This window comes from Triticum aestivum, chromosome 2B (assembly GCF_018294505.1).
Source record: "Triticum aestivum cultivar Chinese Spring chromosome 2B, IWGSC CS RefSeq v2.1, whole genome shotgun sequence".
Classification (NCBI taxonomy): domain Eukaryota; kingdom Viridiplantae; phylum Streptophyta; class Magnoliopsida; order Poales; family Poaceae; genus Triticum; species Triticum aestivum.
The window spans coordinates 69,553,032-69,574,231 of NC_057798.1; positions in this window are offsets into that span (position 1 = coordinate 69,553,032).

Below are 21,200 nucleotides of genomic sequence, written 5' to 3' on the forward strand. Positions count from 1 at the left end.
AAAAGGATGTATCTAGAACTGAAATACGCCTAGACCCATCCATTTTTCTGGATGGAGGGAATACATGTCAATATGGCATGCCTTTCAATTCTTCAGTACCTATTCCATCTCTCTGTTGTAGCATGTTTTATAATTGAAGCACCATTCTTCTATACAAGGCATGCAAGGGGAAGACGACTATGTTAGAATCTGAAGGGTTACAAACAATGTCTTTGCAAAAGATCCAAACACCAGGAGATAATAAACCAACCCCAGTTTTTATAGATACTGCTCCAACACAGAGAAACCCAACTCCTACTGATAATAAGCAGATTCCACTGGCCAAAGAACTAGTCCGCTCCAGTCCAGAAAAAAATGTCAACTATATTCTAAGAAGCATGTGCGTATCCTTGCATCATGAAATTTTATAGCATGCTGATCATATTTTCTACATGTTTCTTACCCATCTCTCTTTTATAAAATAAGCTTAACAGATAGAAGAATTTCCACACTGGTATCGTCTATGAGGAAAGATTCATGCAGGATTTCTCTGTGCTCCAATGCAGGTGTTAGTACCTGTTGTATATCACTATATTTTTACATCAGCATGTATTTTGTTAATCGGCGTGAATCCAACCTTTATCTGATCTAAATTTAGTTGTAGAAAAATGTATGATTAAAGGCCACAATGTTGATTTTTGTAAGGAAAACTGCCTGGTAGTTTTGCATCCTGAGCTGCATGAGTGTACTATCTCATATCAGTGGGTTTGAATACTTTGGTTCTGCAGTGGGTTTTCAGTGTTTATTTAATGTGTTGTCCTGTCATATCCCTAGCTCTTACATCATACTCCCTCCGTCCGGATTACATGTCGCAGAAATGGATAAAACTGGATGTATCTAGAACTGAAATACGCCTAGACCCATCCATTTATTTACAGATGGAGAGAATACATGTCAATATGTCATGCCTTTCTATTCTTTGGTACCTATTCCATCTCTGATGTAGCATGTTTTATAATTGAAGCACCATTCTTCTATATAAGGCATGCAAGGGGAAGACAGCTATGTTAGAATCTAAAGGGTTACAAACCAGGTCTTTGCAAAAGATCCAAAAGCCAGGAGATAATAAACCAACTCCATTTTTCATAGATACTGCTCCAGCACAGAGATACCCAACTACCACTGATAATAAGCAGATTCCAGTGGCCAAAGAACTAGTCCGCTCCAGTCCAGCAAAAGAATGTCAACTCCATTCTAAGAAGCGTGTGCGTATCCTCGCATCCTGAAATTTTATAGCATTCTGGTCATATTTTCTACATGTTTCTTACCCATCTCTCTTTTGGAAAATAAGGTTAAATGATAGAAGACTTCCTTCATTGGGATTGTATTTGAGGAAAATATCTTGTGGGAATTCTCTGTGCTCCAATGCTGATGTAAGTACCTGTTGTATATCACTATATTTTTACATCAGCACGTATTTTGTTAATCAGCGTGAATCCAACTTGTATCTGATCTAAAATTAGTTGTAGCAAAATATTAAAGGCGCTAATGTTGATTTTTGTAAAGAAAACTGCCTGGTAGTTTTGCATACTGAGCTGCATCAGTGTACTATCTCATATCATGCACATTACTGAATTGTACTGCTGCTCTGGTTGCCCATTCGTTCATTGTGTCAATGTTGCTTTCATATTACCTTACCTGGCTGATGATAGTTGTGCCATATTTTGTTAATTTGGTGTAGGCTAGTTGCCCACACGTTCTTTGTGTCAATGTTGCTTTCCTATTATCTAACTTGGCCAATGATAGCAATGCTAGTGTGTTAATTTGGTGCAGGCTGCTAAAGATAAGAAGACAAACTCTGAAAATAGCAAGGCAAAACCATTGTTTCTTTCCAATAAATCTAGGCTAGGTAATATGGCAATAACTCATGATTAATCTGTTTGGTTCCCCTCCTAATTTATGTTATGATGCAGTGGTCGAGACACTCTCCAGTATCAACAATACAAGCCTGCCAAAATCACCATGTGAATCTGTTCAGTATCCTCTGTCACGAATGTAACGGAAAAAATGTATGTTTGTGAACCAATTAATGGCTGAAGCAATGATGGAAATGGTGGAGGAATCAGAGGTGCAGAGTCGTACAACACAACAACTGATCAATGTTTTCAGAGATAGTGTAGCAAAGCAGCAAGAACTTGCCCACATGCTTATGGGCGTCATCCGTGGTGAGGTTGCAGATTGTGACGTTGTAGATTGTGAGGTTCTGTTCATTTATTTGCACTGGCATCAATCTTTGATTGCCTAGTGGATGTAATTTCATGTAATATATGCTGGATGTGCAATGTTTTTCCCTATATGCCGTACCTTTGCTTGATCGGTTTTGGTATTGTGCATAATTGCTCATTGTAATGGGCTCAAATTATCTAATTTGGCCTAAAGACATGTACAAACTTTAGTGGGCCCATTAAGTTAATGGGCCATTGCTAGGCCAAAAGTTAATGGTCGGCCCTCTTACCTCCCGGGTCATTAACAGGCCGACATTGAAGCGGCCAATAGGTGGTCCCATTTGATTTCACGGGTCGTTAACAGGTTGTTACTAAGTTCGGCCTACATATGGCCCAACTATACTGTCGGCCTTTAGCTGGCCCAAAGAGACAGCGGGCTTCTACTGGACCATGAAGAGCATGGGCCGCTAAGAGGCCGAAAGTCAGGTCGTATTGTAAATGGCCCAACTGTGTTGTGGGCCTTTAGCAGGCCGAAAGAGAAACCGGGCTGGTATTGGACCATTAAAGGGCATGGGCCATTAAAAGGCCAAAACTCAGGTCCGACTACAAATGGCCCAACTCATTTATGGTCCAACACTTAAATGGGATGCTAAAAGGCCAAAACTCAGGTACGACTACAAATGGCCCAACTGATTTATGGGCTGTCAACGGGCTGAAAGACACACTGGGCCAGAAATTGGCCCAACGCTTAAATGGGTCGCTAAAAGGCCGAAACTCGGGTCCGACTACAAATGGCCCAACTGATTTATGGGTCATCAACAGGCTGAAAGACACACCGGGCTGGAAATTAGCCCAACATTCAAATGGGTCGCTAAAAGGCCAAAAGATGTACATCCTAAAAATTGGCCCATTCATTGAATGGGCCATTAACAGGCCGAAATCTCATCGGGCCAATATTGAACCCAAATATATAGCGGGCTATTAAGGGGCTCGAACTGACGATGGGCTGCAATGGTGTCAAATCTTTAACGGGCCATTGACAGGCCAAATTGGCACATCTCGTATGGGTCGTGGGCTTAAATGGACCTGACACAAGTAGGCCTTATATGGGCCGGCCTGCTAATTTTTACTGGGCCGGCCTTTTTCACCGGAATGGGCCACTGTTGGGCCGTGCCACGTGTCGACCTATCATAGGTGCCTCCTGTCTAATGAGTGGATGACATCTGTCCCAACAGTGAGGCAACACGTGTCTCCTCCGGCCAATGATGATTTTACACGTGGAAAATCCCCGTTGGTCCGGGCTGTTAACAGGTTATCGGATCCAAAACCGGACCCAATAGGCATTCCCGTTACGGTGGATGCTACGTGTCGGTCACCCTTGACGAAAGCACTTTTGTGACGCACGATTTATCGTCATGGAAGTGGACACTTCCGTGATGATAATTTTGGTAATGTCATGGAACACTTCTACAACAGCACGGGGCTGACTATCTTGATTCTGTCATAGAATCATCATGGATGTACATGCATGACAGAAAATGTGACCTACTGTGACAAACACGTGTCATCACGGAAGTGTATTTTTTTGTAGTGTATCCACCTGAGGAATATGCTCATGGTCGAAGACTTTGTCCTTATTGAGAAGCGGAAATGCTTCCTTCTAAGACGAGCGCAGTCATAAGGATTGTAGTCGATGGAGAAAACATGCTCATGAAATAAGTCATCAGCCTTGAATTTTGTCGTCTTTGAGAATGGATTCTTCGGTGTCGGATGAGGAGTATCAGTCATATGCAAAACTACCTCGGGAATCTCAATCTCTGGAATTTTAGTATCTGCTTCAGTAGCAGCCTGGGTCTCCATATCTTCAACAGCTTTTTCATCAGCACTAGTGGCTGGAATTTCTTCATGAATGGAAGGAGTAGGGTGAATTTCATCAGAGCCCATGAGAACATCAGTTGGTACTAGGGACTGAGGAATTTGTTGCAGTGACGTGAACAGGGAGAGCTGGGGTGCTAACTTTCCCAAAAGTCATCATTCATCACAGGTGTGGTGCTTTGGGGGCAACTTGTATACGATGAGGATTTCGGAAGCAATCATACGATCCATATATCTAAGACATCCAGTGGCCATACTAGGGTACTGGTCGAGTAAGGCGCAGAGGCGCTACACATTTTGCACAAAACACCTCACTGTACCGAAATGTAGCAACTCGAGCTCCTATTCACCCCACGATTCAACCGTCAATCACCAAAATTAATCCATTCTCAGCAAGAGCAGCCGGAGTGCTTTGCCGGGAGTCGCTCCGACGTGAGCCGCCGACCTCGCTGGATCAACCATCCCTAGCCTCATAGCCTCCCAGATCTGACCATCCCATTCCTTCATGTCGCTAGATCTGGTGGTTCCGAGGAACGCCGCCTCCATCTCCGCCCACCACTAGAGCCACTATTGCCCTCCCATGCAACCAAGTGGATGGCCCATCGAGGTCTGACCACCCGCCTCCGTTGGCTATGGCGACACGGTACCCTTGCCCGCGGATCTCGCCACATCTCAGTTGTTCTCCTTTTGCCAGATCGATTTCTCCAGCGGATGGCGTGGTTCGTGTGATAATCCCCGGCTAGATGTGTACTGTAGATGGTCCTCTCGTCCCATCCTATCCTATGTTTTTGTTGTCCACTAATATTATGCAAGCAACCTTCTTTGCTTGAACATCTAATTAACTCTTCTCTGATGTACATGTATTCATCAATTCATAAGCTAATCTTTTTTTATGGTGCATTTGATCTTGTGAAAGTTTTTTGGGGGCTATATTTCTTCTTCCAAACCTATCCAGGATGTTGTTATTGACGCAGAGAACACATTGATGATGTTGTTTATTGTAAGCAAAGAAGATGTTTTTTGGGCAAGAACACTTAGATCTGCTGTGTAATACAGTACAATTTTCAGATTTTGAAAACAAGCATGTTTAAAATGAGTTTTGAGATAAATATTTCAAGTTTGAGTTCTTCATAATGGATTTAGTACATTGGAAAATATGGCAGTACCAGAGATATTCCTATGTCAGTAATGTCTACGGCTAAGGGCACGGTTTTTTATTTCCATTTTTATATATGCTATATTTTATACATCATGAAAAATATTTATTTCATGCATATACAGTACTACATGCAATCCATTATGTGCTACCAGGTACAAAATCAAGTCAGAGAGCTGCCAAAATGCAGTATCACTGGAGCTTAGGGGTCTGAATATATAATTTGCCATCCAAACCCACCTCTCCATATGTACCATACAATAACCATCTGATGGCCCAAGTGTCTGATCGCATGATCGCATATGAAGCCCCGATCCCATTCTAGTCTTCCCCGTGGTACTCCCAATGTCCACGTCTTCATCTTCTTCCATTTCTTCAACGCATGACTCTTCAGCTGTGAACTGAGGCATTGGCGAACATACTAGTGGGATTGAAGTGACATGGTTGATGACCCACAAGTGTAGGGGATCTATCGTAGTCCTTTAGATAAGTAAGAGTGTCGAACCCAACGAGGAGCAGAAGGAAATGACAAGCGGTTTTCAGTAAGGTATTCTGTGCAAGCACTAAAATTATCTGTAACATATAGTTTTGTGATAAGGTAATTTGTAACGGGTAACAAGTAATGAAAGTAAATAAGGTGCAACAAGGTGGCCCAATCCTTTTTGTAGCAAAGGACAAGCCTGGACAAATTCTTATATTAAGGAAATCGCTCCCAAGGACACATGGGAATTATCATCAAGCTAGTTTTCATCACGCTCATATGATTCGCGTTCGTTACTTTGATAATTTGGTATGTGGGTGGATCGGTGCTTGGGTACTGCCCTTTCTTGGACAAGCATTCCACTTATGATTAACCCCTATTGCAAGCATCCGCAACTACAAAAGAAGTATTAAGGTAAACCTAACCATAGCATGAAACATATGGATCCAAATCAGCCCCTTACGAAGCAACTCATAAACTAGGTTTTAAGCTTCTATCACTCTAGCAACCATCATCTACTTATTACTTCCCAATGCCTTCCTCTGGGCCCAAATGATGGTGAAGTGTCATGTAGTCGACGTTCACATAACACCACTAGAGGAGACACAACATACATCTCATCAAAATATCGGATGAATACCAAATTCACATGACTACTTATAGCAAGACTTCTCACATGTCCTCAGGAACACACGTACCTACTCACAAATCATATTCATAATCAGAGGGGTATTAATAGGATCTGAACATATGATCTTCCACTGAATAAACCAACTAGCATCAACTACAAGGAGTAATCAACACTACTAGCAACCCACAGGTACCAATCTGAGGTTTTGGGACAAAGATTGGGTACAAGAGATGAACTAGGGTTTGAGAGGATATGGTGCTGGTGAAGATGTTTATGGAGATTGACCCCCTCCCAATGAGAGGATCGATGGTAATGATGATGGTGATGATTTCCCCCTCCTAGAGGGATGTTTCCTCGGTAGAACGGCTCCTCCAGAGCCCTAGATTGGATCCGCCAAGGTTCCACCTCGTGGCGGCGGTGTCTCATCCCGAAAGGTTGCTTATGATTTTTTCTGGGGTAAAAGACTTTCATATAGCAAAAAATGGGTACTGGAGGCCTGCCAGGTGGCCCACGAGGTAGCAGGGCGTGCCTAGGGGGGTAGGGCGCGCCCCCCACCCTCGTGGATGGTGGCTGCCCCACCCCCCCCCCTCTGGTGCTTTCTTCGCTCAGTATTTTTTATTAATTCCAAAAATAACTTCCATGGAGTTTCAGGACTTTTGGAGTTGTGCAGAATAGGTCTTTAATATTTGCTCCTTTTCCAACCCAGAATTTCAGCTGCATGCATTCTCCCTCTTCATGTAAACCTTGTAAAATAAGAGAGAAAAGGCATAAATATTGTGACATAACGTGTAATAACAGCCCATAATGCAATAAATATCGATATAAAAGCATGATGCAAAATGGACGTATCATGGTCAACTTTAATTTCTTCATCCATCTGCTTTGTCGAAGCATCAGAAGGATTTTCTTCATCAGATTCACTCTGAATCACATACTCTTCACCAAAAGGAATGAGTTACTTTGATGACATGCTTGAGAGAGGAACAACATCAATTGGGTTCTCAAGTGAGCTTGTCAAAATCTTCGCCTTCTTGGGTGCAGAAGATTCTGAGGAAGAAGATGATTTCCTTTTCTTCAGAACAGCTCAATCCGCAGCCTTTGTTTTCTTCACTTGCAAAGCAGAAGGAAGAATTGGAGTTGGTGTTGCCATTGGTGCAGGAGGAGCAGAGGAAATTGGAGCAATTTCTTTAGGCACAACTGATGGAGTTGTCCTGTCTTGTTCAGCTTCGGCAGGTGCAGCTTCAGATGCTTCAGCTGCCCTGACTTGTTCTTCAGGTGCAACACTAGTGGTTGCCCTAGCGATTTCTTCAACGGCTGGAATTTCTTTAGCCTTGGTGCTTGCAGTTTCATCAGCAGCCTGATTTTCATCAGCGGTGCTGGCATGTTCTTCAGTCAGCTGTGCAGATGCATCAACTTGAGGAATTTCAATGTGCGTTGGAGGTGCAACATTTGAACTGAGTCCTTTCGCAATTTTGACGAATCTGACTTTGGCTCCCAGCCATTCTTCCTTGTAGGCGTCAAATTCATCACTGAGCTTTTTGATCTCAGATTTTAAGGCGATGAGTTGTTCAGGCGAGAGCACGAGAATGTTGTCCTTCAGATAGCGTTGTCTCTTGTACTGAGCTTTCTTCACAGTTCAAGCATGTTCATATTTCCATTTTTCTTCAGAGATGAATGTCGTCAACGAAATAGCGTTGTCTCTTGTACTGAGCTTTCTTCACAGTTCAAGCATGTCCATATTTCCATTTTTCTTCAGAGATAGCGTTGTCTCTTTGTGCTAGAGTTCAATGAAATACAGGATCTTATTTGGATCCAAAAGAAGAGGCACAGCACTGCCCTTGGCTCTAGCGGCCCTTTGCTGTCTATTTTTTATGATTTCAGCCAATTCTTCATCATCGGATGGTATTTGGATGGCAACTTGCTTCTTGTGAGGACTTGGTCTAGTGCCTCGTCCAGCAGTGGCCTTGGTCTTCAGCAAAGTGGGGATTTTTGAAGACAGAGGAGGAGCTTAAGAACTTCTAGAAGCTCCTGGGGCAATTGAAATGCATGTTGTCCTTTAGCACGTGGCGAGATGCACATGTGCTGAGGACTTTGCCGGAGGGGCTGAGAGTTTTGCAACCGGAGGGACTGGAGCTGCCTGAGGGATTTGCCGTGAGGACACATATGAGCTTGGCCATGAGGGCATTGCTGAGCTCGGAGCTTTGCGAGCAGGCTTCTTGGGCATAGCCTTCTTGCTTGTGGTAGCCTCAGCAGCGGCAGCAGCAGAATCTTCATTAAATTTCTTCACTGCTTCTTTGGCCTATTTGGCCAATTTGGCTTGCCGCTTGGCCCATTCATCAGCATAGTCCTCACCACATTTGATGCTTGTGGGGTCAGCTATTTGGCCAGGTACCAACGGAGGTCTTGGGCAAGGAGGGTTAAGAGCAAATTTCTTCATGTATTTTGGAGTAACATATATGTACTCCCTCCATTACCGTGCCCATCTTCGTTTAATTTTCTATATGCGCACCTTGTGCTCATTCTTGGTTTCCTTCCCATGAGTTGCCTCATTAGGCGTGCAGTACCCTGCATAAATGTCAGCAGGGATCTCAAAAGCAGTGTTGACTTCCAGTTTCTTTCCTCCCTTCTGAGGTCTTTTCCCATTTGCCATTTTCTTTAGCTGAGGAATTTGAACTATTGAGTTCTCTGGAGAAGTTTGCAGCTTGTCTTCGAGGAATGCTGCAAATGAGTTAAGTTGATGAGAATCTAGTGATTCAGTAGCAGACATGTGTACCTGTGAACAGAGTATAGGTGCGAAGAATTTGGAGAGGTCATATGCGTTCTCAGAAGTTTTTGCAAAACAGAACAAGTTTGAGGAAATTGACCAGATATGTCTTGAAGAATTTCACTAAGCATTCTTTGACTTAGGTTCCAGAGTTGTATGGATTGTGAAATTCACAAAATTGAGGAATCTTGAGGAAAAACGTCACTTAGAGAAACAGATCAAGAACAGATGATTGTGTGAGGTGTTCAGAGTGTGGAAGTTGAAGAATAAACACCTTTTGAAGATTTTCTGGAAATCATCAGATTCAACAAAGGTAGTAAAAGTAACTTTTAATTACCCTTGACGAAGAACATGATGAAATGAGGTTGTAGATTTAGAAGTTCGTCAGTCTAGATCTTCCATGCCCTAACTTGGCAGAGGAAGACAGCTACGGCAGCGGCGGAGTGAAGAATTCCGCATCCGGCGCGAGTACGACGGCGACGAGGTCGAGGCAGTGAAGCTCTTCCTCATCGATGATGATGAAGGTAGCGGCGGTGCTAGGTCTTGAGAGCTCGAGCGAGGGGTGTGAGATCAAGCGGGGTAAATGCAGTCTGAGGAGGGTGAGGGTTATATATAGCCGAGGTGAAAACCCGTTCGCCCGAGGAAAATGGACGAACATGCCCCTGACCCATCTCATCCTAGTGACATGTGTCACCCACGTATAGTATGGTGGAGATTGTGTGAGATCGTGGGTGAATAGATAAGTCTTATCGTGGGATATGGAACGGTTTGAGCGGCAAAGGCCGAAAATTCAGATAAGAATATTTTAAAGTTTCGTTCGCAAATTCTTTAGCTAACAAGAACACAATGAAGATTTTGAACGGGTTTCAAATAGAACGCACATGAAGAATTTGTGAACAGACTGGGTTGAGTTTAGCATAGAGGGGAAAGGGTCCGGTCACATTCACTTAGCAGAAAAGGCAGCTTGAAGAATTAGTAATAAGTGAATGTTGTAGAGGACATAAAACTCAAATATATATATATATATAGTCAATGAATAATAACGATGGAAAGAGTGAAGACTTTGTAGAGTTGAAGAATTTCAAAAACCTGAGGAATTTCAAAAATGACAAACTCAAATTGAAGATTTTCAATTTTGGTTGGTGGCGTAACCCACCGTATAAGAATGATGATTTCAGACACCGCGTACAATTGTTGTAGGGTTCTGAGAATCAAATTCTTCATTAATTTCTTCACACTTAGAGGGTTAGTCTTCATTGATTGAAGAAAAACGTTACTTCATGTGTTGCACATCTAAGTCATCAAGTTTACATAAGTGTTAGGATGTGTGTCCTTTTCAAAGAACATTCGAAGATTCCAAGATATTTAGCTCACACCACAACTTGTTAAATCTCTTCTCATCCAAGGGCTTTGTGAAGATATCGGCCAGCTGGTCTTTAGTATTTGCGTGGTCAATGGAGATGTCTCCCTTCAACACATGGTCACGAAGAAAATGATGACTAATCTGAATGTGCTTTGTCTTCAAGTGCTGAACTGGGTTGTGAGCAATCTTGATGGCACTCTCATTATCGCAGTAGAGTGCCACATTCTTCACATTGATGCCATAGTCCTTGAGGATTTGCTTCATCCATAGCAATTGAGCATAGCAGGATCCAGCAGCAATGTACTCAGCTTCAGCAGTTGAGAGTGATACGCAGTTTTGCTTCTTCAAGGACCAACATACTAAGGATCGTCCGAGGAAATGACATGTGCCTGATGTTGACTTGTGGTCCACCCGATCACCAGCATAGTCAGAGTTTGAATATCCATTGAGATCAAAGGAAGAGCCCTTGGGATACCATAATCCAAGTGTTGGTGTGTGAGTTAGATATCAAAGAATATGCTTCACAGCCTTATGGTGTGATTCCTTCGGTGTATCTTGAAATCAGGAACACACGCAAACACTAAGCATAATATCCGGCCTAGATGCACATAGGTACAATAAGGAGCCAATCATGGAGCGGTATACCTTTTGATGAAAGTCTTTACCATTTTCATCAGTGCATAGATGGCCATTTGTGGGCATAGGGATTTTGACGCCTTTGCAATCTTGCATGCCGAATTTGCTCAATACATCCTTGAGGTATTTCTCCTGAGATATGAATATGCCATTGTATTGTTGACAAATTTGAAGACCTAAAAAGAATTTTAATTCACCCATCATAGACATTTGATATTCTTCACTCATCATATATGCAAATCCGTCACTGTGACATTGGTTAGTACAGCCGAAGATAATATCATCAACATATATTTGGCACATGAATAATTCATCATCATATGCTTTGGTGAAAAGAGTTGGATCAACTGAACCGGGTTTGAAGCCTTTCTTCATGAGGAATTCCTTTAGTGTGTCATACCATGCCCTAGGTGCTTGCTTGAGGCCATAGAGGGCCTTGTTGAGTCTGTAGATGCGATCCGGAAATTTTGGATCCTCAAAACCTGGTGGTTGAGCAACATATACTTCTTCCTCAAGCTTACCATTGAGAAATGCACTTTTAACATCCATTTGACGTAAGATGATATTATGACAGTTAGCGTAAGCAAGCAATATGCGTATAGCCTCAATTCTAGCAACAAGTGCAAAAGTTTCATCGAAATCAATTCCTTCAACCTGTGTGTAGCCTTGAGCTACAAGACGAGCCTTATTCCTCACCACCAGGACATTTTCATCTTGTTTGTTGCGGTAGATCCATTTGATACCGATGATGTTGTGCTTGTGTGGGTCTGGTCGCTTGACAAGCTCCCACACGTTGTTGAGCTCGAACTGATGCAATTCATCTTGCATGGCTTGAATTCACTCAGATTCCATTAATGCTTCATCAACTTTAGTTGGATCTATGGTAGAGAAAAACGCAAAATGCCCACAAAAGTTAGATAAATGTGAAGCTTTTGAGCGCGTGAGAGGACCTGGTGCGTTGATGTCATTGATAGTCTTCTCGATCTGCACTCTGTTTGCTACGCGAGGATCTGCGGGTTGACGACTTTGCTTCGGCCCAGCAATTTCTTCAGAGCCAATTTCTTCAGTAGCACCAGTGTGGTTTTCTTCACGATCCGGAATGACTTCTTTAGTAGATTTTTCGGTAGGGATGATATCCTCAGTAGCTTTGAACTTGATGGATTCCTCAGGTGACATTTCATCTAGCACAAGAGGTAGGTGCTCTCTTTGCGAGCCATTAGTTTCATCGAACCGCACATCTACAACTTCAACAATCTTGTGATGATTGAGATTGAAGACTCTGTAGGTGTGCGAGTCCATTCCGTAACCAAGCATAAAACCCTCATGTGCTTTTGGTGCAAATTTAGAGTGATGGTGAGGATCTCTAATCCAGCATTTAGCACCGAAGACTTTGAAATAACTTACATTGGGTTTCTTGTTAGTGAGGAGTTCATATGAGGTCTTTTTGAAGAATTTGTGAAGATATACCCTGTTGATGATGTGGCATGCAGTATTAATGGCTTCAGGCTAGAAGCACTGAGGTGTCTTGTATTCATCAAGCATGGTGCGAGCCATCTCAACAAGAGTTCTATTCTTGCGCTCCACGACGCCATTCTGTTGAGGAGTATAGGGAGCAGACAACTCATGAGTAATACCAAGTGTATCAAGATATTCATCGAGACCAGTGTTCTTGAACTCAGTTCCATTATCACTCCTGATATGCTTGATCTTCACATCGAAGTTAGTACAAGCTCTTGAGGAAAATTGTCTAAAGACTTCCTGCACTTCATTTTTGGGAAGTGATGATATGCACCCATGTGTAACAAGAATAGTCATCAACTATGACAAAGACATATAATGATGCAGAACTAGAGAATTTGGCATAATGAGTAGGGCCAAAAGAGATCCATGTGAAGTAATTCAAAGGGACGAGACGTGGTCATGATAGTCTTCGAGGGATACTTGGCTCTGGTGATCTTTCCAGCCTCATAAGCCCCACAAAGATGATCTTTGAGGAATTTGACACCCTCGATGCCAATGACATGCTTCTTCTTCGCAAGTGTATGCAAGTTCCTCATCCCGGCATGACCGAGTCGTCGATGCCATAGCTAGCATTCTGAAGCTTTTGCAAGTAGACAGGTGGCAGGTTGTGGTCCTATAGAGAAATCAACAATGTACAAGTCTCCTTTCCTAAAGCCTTCGAAGACTTTGGAGTTGTCAGGTTCCATTAGCACAATGCAACAATATTTGCCAAAGATGACAACCATATCAAGATTGCAAAGCATTGAGATAGACATGAGGTTCAATCCTAAGGACTCGACAAGCATGAATTTGTCCATGTGTCGATCCTTTTAGATCGCAACCTTACCTAGACCCAATACCTTGCTTTTTCCTTTGTCAGCATAGGTGATATGCTTCAGATGAGATGGTGACAAATCAGTGTCCATCAACAAGTTCCTGTCACCGGTCATGTGGTTTGTGCATCCACTATTGAGGACCCACTCAGTAGCTTTAGGTTGTTCATCCTGCAGCTGAATTAGTGCAACTTACAAACCCATATACTTCATCAGTGAAGAATATGATATCAATTTCATCAACGACAATAGTAATATGAGGACGTGAGAAATGAGTGATTCATTTCTTCATGATTAGATTGCGCCCATTCAAGCACATTCAGGTCTCCAACAAATTCTTCAGACTATTAAGTTCGTCTGGAGACCTGACCCTGCCTAAGAGATTAGTTCTTTTTCTTGACCACCCACATCTGGAGGGGTGACAAAGAATTCATCATTCTGCGAGCTCCATAAGAAAAGGATGGCATTGAAGCCAGTGCACTTCTTTTCATAGAAGAGTGGTTAGGATAAGCATATGAATAAGCACAGAAATTCTCCGAGGACTTATGAACATAATGGTTTGAAGAATAATGCACATATTCATAGCCTTTAGACTTTCCCTGTGAAACAAAAGTGTTAGCACGATGATGTTGATATGAGGATTTTGATCCATGTCAAGAATTTGATCCATATGAAGAATTTGGTTCATATGAAGAATTTGATCCGGGGTTCCTTTTCTTCATGGATGGTGTCATGATGACATTTACCTGAATATTTTCAAGGTACCTTTTGGGAACCCAGATTTTCTTCATAGGGGGACCGTTCCAGCAGTTAGTTCCAACATATCAAGCAAATACTTCACCATTCTGATTCTTAAAAAGTTTATAGTTGGAGTCAAATGACTCATTAGAGGAATATGAAGAATCACAAGTAAAGCCAGATAGAGTGCATGGATCTACAGGAGGCCCTTTCGTAGCAACCCATGACATTTTGGGATACTGCTCAGGTTTCCAGTAGGTCCCATCAGCATTGAGTTTCCTCTCAAAGGTAATACCCTCTTTCCTAGGGTTCCTGTTCAAGATCTGCTTTTTGAGCACATCACATAGAGTCTGATGCCCTTTGAGGCTTTTGTAAATGCCTGTCACATACAATTCCTTCAGCCTTGAATTATCATCAGTGATACTTGTGGTATCCTCAGATGAGGAATTTGTGACCACAGAGACAGTTGAAGAATTTGCAGCAATAGAAGCATTTGAACATTCAGGTGATGAATTAGCAGATTCACGCTCGATGCATTTTAGAAATGGTGGAATAAATTTTTCCTGAGCTGAACTGATCAGTTGAGCAAGCAATGAATCGTTTTCCTTTTGAAGATCTTCATAACTCACTTTTAACTTCTCAATATCTTGCTTTCTGTGAAGAAAATCATAAGAAAGCTTCTCATGATCAGTTAAGAGAGTGTTATGATGATTTTGAAGGTTGTCAAACTTAGTCTGAAGTCTCTGAAGATTATCAGTCAAAGTCTTAGTTTGATTCAATTCCTCACCCAACAAGTCATCTCTTCTGTCTAGTTGATTTTGAATCTTTTCTAAAGCCTTCTATTGTTTAACAGTAATTTTAGCAAGTTTGGAATAGCTAGGCTTGAGATTGTCATCAGATTCATCCTCACTAGAGTCATAGGGGGAATGTTTGAGTACCTTGGCACCTTCTGCAATGAAGCAGTAGGTGGGAGCATAGTCATCGACGCTCTTGTCAGTAGAGTTGGGAAGGTCATTTTCTTCAGTGTTGAAGATGGACTTGCTGACTTAAGCAGTAGCGAGGGCTAAGCTTGCCACACCAGAGTCTGATTCCTCATATTCCTCCTCTTCCACATTATCCTCAAATTCAGCTTCAGAGTCCATTTCCTTGCCAATTAATGCTCGGACCTTCTTGGAACTGCTCTTCTTGTGAGATGAAGACTTTGAAGATTTTGATGATGAAGATTTTGAGGATTTCTTCTTCTTCTTTGAGTCATCGGAATCATCATCTTTGAACTTCTTCTTTGATTCCTTTTACCATAGAGGACAATCAGACATGTAGTGACCATGTTTCTTGCATTTGTGGCAAGTTCTCTTTTTGTATTCACGAGACGAGGAATTATCATTTCTTGAAGACTTTCCAAAGCGACCGCGGCGAGAGAACTTCTGGAATTTCTTCACGAGCATTGCTAGCTCCTAGGTCAGTTCTTCAGGATCACCAAGGCTGCTACCAGAATCTTCAGCTTCAGACTCGGAGACTGCCTTGGCCTTCAGTGCACGTGATCTTCCATAGCTTGGTCCATAGAGGTCTCTCTTCTCAGCAAGATGGAACTCGTTAGTGTTTAGCCTCTCGAGAATATCAGCAGGATCTAGTGACTTGTAATCAGCTCGCTCTTGAATCATCAGCAATTTCTTCACCACCTCATGGTCGGTGATGTCAGTGGCACCAAGTGCTCGAAGCTCATTTGAGATGTCAGTGAGGCGATCGAAGGTTTGATGAAAATTTTCATTGTCGAGTCTTTTGAAGCGATTGAAGAGATTGCGAAGAACATCAACTCGGGAGTCACGTTGAGTTGAGACTCCTTCGTTGACCTTGGACAACCTGTCCCAAATTAGCTCAGCAGTTTCCAGGGCACTCACTCTGTCGTACTATCCTTTGCTCAGATAGCCACATATGATATTCTTTGCTTGAGAATCAAGTTGCTTGAATCTCTTCCCATCAGCAACATGCACAGACGGAGTGACTGAGGGAACACCATTTTCCACAACATACTAGAGATCGTTATCAATTGCCTCAAGATGCATGCGCATCTTGTTCTTCCAGTAGGGGTAGTCCGTCCCATCAAAGGTAGGACACCCAGCCGAGACCTTGATCATACCTGCAGTCGACATAACTAAAACTCCAGGTGGTTAAACCAAAATCACACAGAACAAGGGAGTACCTTGCTCTGATACCAACTGAAAGTGTGTTAAGTCGACTAGAGGGGGGTGAATAGGAGATTTTTACAAATTCGTCATTGAGGAATTTCAGGGTGAGGAAATTCCTAAGTTACGAATAACTAGCAGCAAAATAAATACTCGGGTATAAGCATCACACAGAGCAATAGCATAGTCATCATGATGAAAAGAAAGACGAACACGGAGTATAGAAAGCGTAAACACAGGATAAGCAGGCTGAAGACAATGTGACTAAAGAAATTGGTTTGAGGAAATAGAGAAAGTCTTCAGTCAAAGTCATCAAATAGTTATGATCAGGTTCATCAACACACGAATGAGTAAACGAAAGGGTTGAGGAAATAGAACCAGTAGGATTGGTGAAGACAATGATTTGGTAGACCAGTTCCAACTGTTGTGACAGTTGTACCTCTGGTTGGAGAGGGTGAGTATTTAAACTGAAGGACACACAGTCTCAGACACACAGTCCTCACCATATTCTCCTTGAGCTAAGATCACGCAGATCTCGCCCAACACTCGTGGTAAGTCTTCACAGGTGACTTCCAAACCTTCACAGACTTGGTCACTCGGTGATCCACAATTCCTCTTGGATGCTCAGACCATGACGCCTAACCGTCTAGAGGATACACAGTCCTCAAAGGTTACAAGCATCGGTTCCACACAGGAACAATCTTTTCATTGATGCTCAATCACTTTGGGTTTGTAGGTTTGGGTTTGGGATTTGTGTTTTCCTCACTTGATGATTTTCGCTCAAAGTCCTCGGAGGATGGGATGCTCTCAAATGACAAGTGTCAGTTTCTCTCAGAGCATCCAACCAGCTAGTGGTTGTAGGGGGCGGCTATTTATAGCCTAGGGAGCAGCCCGACATGATAAGACATAAATGCCCTTCAAGAATATGACCATTAGGTGGTACGATATTTTTGGACAGTTGGCGCGTAGCACAGCAACGGTCGGATTTGAGGTTCGAATTCCTCGGCGCTATCATGTTCCTCACTGTGTAGGCAATTCACAATGGCGAATTCCTAACTCCTCAGTCAGAACAAATTCCTCAGAGACCAGAAGATCTTCGTCTCTTTCACTGAAGAAATTGACTGAACTGATATGAGATTTTCAATGGCTTCACTCGAAAGGATTGGGTAGGTATAGGATTTTGAGATGAGCATCACGTAGAAATTAGTTTCCTTAGTATTACCTCGACCCCCTTTAATAGTACGGTGTTTCCTATGACACAAGAAAGAGAAAATGAAAATACAAAAGCAAAAGTATTCATGCTTCGTAATCCTCGCATGAATATCCAAGTCTTCAAGGTCGCACCAATTTCATCATTTTCAAAGTCTTCAGGAGAGCCAAAGTCTTCAGCTGAAGACATTCATTTTTAGGGGTCGACTTTCACTGTAAATATCAAACTCCTCATCGACTTATAGAGCATGTGTACACTCACAAACATATTAGTCCCTTAACCTATAAGTCTTCAATACACCAAAATCACTAAGGGGCACTAGATGCACTTACAGAAAGGCATAGTGTTGAAGCAGAAGGGCCCATATGGAGAGATGAATGCCTTTGGGGCTTGGTCAAATTATTTCATCTTAATTTGATGATATCCGGAATATGCGTTGAGGAAGCACAAGGAATCGTGCCCTGCGGTTGCGTCGATAATCTGGCTGATTCGAGGTAGTGGGAATGGGTCCTTAGGGCAAGCCTTGTTAAGGTCTTTGAAATCGACACACAGGCACCAGGACTTATCCTTCTTAGGTACCAGTCTGGGTGTTTGATCTGTCTGATAAACCCGGCTTCGAGTAGCTTGGCTAGCTCCTCCCCCATGGCCTATCGTTTGGGTTTGGAGAATCGGCGCAGAGTTTGTTTGACTGGTTTGTATCCTTTCAGTATATTGAGACTGTGCTCGGCCAGTCTTCATGGGATACCTGGCATATCCGAAGGGTGCCAGGAAAAAATGTCCCAGTTCTCATGCAGGAATGCGCGTAATGCAACGTCTACCATCGGATCCAGCTCTGCCCCAATGGAAGTTATTTTCTTGGGGTCTGTCGGGTGGACCTGAAATTTGACTATTTCGTCTGCTGGCTTGAAGGAAGTAGATTTGGGTCTCTTGTTGAGGATTACATCATCCCTATCTAGTGTAGAACATAGAGTGGTCAATTCGTCGGTCGCGAGGGCCTCGGATAATGCCTCAAGGGCTAGAGAGGCGGTTTTGTTTTCAGCGCGGAGTGCTATGTCTGGATCACTGGTGATAGTGATAATTCCATTGGGCCCGGGAATTTTGAGCTTCATATACCCATAATATTGCCTCATACCTGGTGTTGAATGGTGCCTGATACCTGATATCTCGCCCCAGCAAAGCATGATACCTAATGTTGAATGGTGCCACATGGAAGAGTAACTCTTCGGACCTATAGTTCTCGGGCGTGCCGAATACTACGTCGAGTTTGATTTTTTCCGAGCATCTGGCTTCTCGACTAGGGATAATACCGCAAAAGGTTGTGTTACTTTTCTCAATACGACTCCTGTCCATTTGCATTTTGTTGAGCGTGTCCTCGTAGATGAGGTTTAGTCCTCTACAGCCGTCCATGAGCACTTTAGTGAGCTGAAAACCGTCTACGATTGGGTTTAGGACCAAAGCGGCTGGTGCCCGGACTGAGCGGGCTCTTGGTTCATCATCGTTGTTGAAAGTGACTACCGTGTCGTTCCAAGGATCTACTGCTGCCACGTGGCAGACTTCCGCGAGGTTGCGGAGTGCCCTTTTGCACCGATTATTTGAAGAAAAGGTCTCGAAGACCGTGAATACTTTGGGATCATTGTCCTCCGAGGAATAGTTCTCTGGAGTGTTGTTGGTGAGGATACCCTCGTCGCTCTTGGTCACATGCCGGAGTATCCAACATGCTCGAAGGCTATGCGTTGGCTCGTTGTCCGGCGTCATGTGAATTTATAGGGCTTGTCAAGCCATTCCTTGAGGACAGTTTTATGCCCCGTAACGGGTTTAATTTTCTTATCCGCGGGATGATGATTGGGTGCTCCGCCCGGGGGATGGCCTAAAGGCCTGTGGTTCCTAGCGGGCTCTCTGAGTTTTCCAGGCGCTTTCCACTGAGCAGTACTTTTGTAGTATGTGTGCCAAATCGGCAAAGTGTAGTACGCGATGGCGGTTGAGGGCATTAAGGATTCGCTCATCCGTGCATTTTTTGAAAAATACCGAGATCGCGCCGTCGTCACAACAATCCTTGACCTTGTTTTTAACAAGTAGGAATCTAGCCCAGAAGTGGTGGACTGTTTCCTGAGGCTGCTGCCGCACATACATTAAGTCGCATATATCCCGAGGACCGGAGTTGCTTGGGTAATACTTCTTGTGGTGGGTGGGCGGGTTCAAATCCGAGCCCTGTCCCACTGAGAAGTCCGTATTCTAAGAATTTCCGAGGTTACGGGCCTGGGCTCCGGAGCATCCGGTGTGTTTTTAGGCTCTACACCCGAGTTTATGTTCGGAGGACAAGAAGTGTCTTCCAAAAGACGGGAGTTCAGTTCTCCGATCTGAGAAACCCGAACATACTTTGTTCTCAATGTAGGAGAAGAGTCATTGTCGGCTTGTTCCTTCACGACTACCACATGATGGGTGATCCGCGGAGATCTGATTTCTCTCTGATCGGGTTTAAGCCCAATCTGATCATAGTCTGTTGCGACCCCTAGGGTGGCAATGCGATCCAGCAGTTCGTTTAAGGCCGAAACATCTGCCGGATCCATCTTGTTGGAGTGTTCAGGGCCGACGCGGAGGCGATTTTTGGCGATGAGTTGGGCTGCTTGTGGCTTAACGGCCGGGAGAGTGCCCATTATGAAACTGTCGAGCCAGAGGGTTTTACCTAAAGTTAGGGCTTCTCCAAAAGTGATGTTGTCCTTGATGACAAGGCGAGCCATCAATCCTTCTGTCGACGGCACAGAGGGACTCTCAATGAAAGCACCAATGTCGGTGTCAAAACCGGCAGATCTCGGGTAGGGGGTCCCGAACTGTGCGTCTAAGGATCGAAGGTAACAAGAGGCAGGGGAAATGATGTTTACCCAGGTTCGGGCCCTCTTAATGGAGGTAATACCCTACTTCGTGCTTGATTGACTTTGATGGGTAAGGGGTTACAAGAGTTGATCTACCTCGAGATCGTAATGGCTAAACCCTAGATGTCTGGCCTGCATGATTGTGATCGCCCCTATGGACTAAACCCTCTGGTTTATATAGACACCGGACGGATCTAGTGTTGTAGAGAGTCGGTTACAGAGAAAGGAAGGTACATGATCCAAACGCCAAACTTGCCATCCACGCAAAGGAGAGTCCCATCCGGACATGGGGGAGGTCCTTCTATCTCGTATCTTCACGGCCCATCAGTCCGTCCCATGTCACATTGGCCAGCTCCCCGAGGACCCCATAATCCAGGACTCCCTCAGCAGCTTAGCCGTCTGCTGGCAGACGACAAAGTGCCTGTATTGCCCATATTTTTTCTGTTTTTCTTAAATTCAATCAATTTAACAGATGTATATATACATTTAAAAATGCTTTCAACAAGCATACATATCCCTGCCATATGGATATGATCATCCAACACACACTACAAAAAAATACACTTCCGTGATGATACGTGTTTGTCACAGTAGGTCACATTTTTTGTCATGCATGTACATCCATGACGATTTTATGGCAGAATCAAGATAGTCATACATGTGCTATCATAGAAGTGCTCCACGACATTACCAAAATTATCATCATGGAAGTGTCCACTTCCATGACGATATATCGCGCGTCATGGAAGTGCTTTT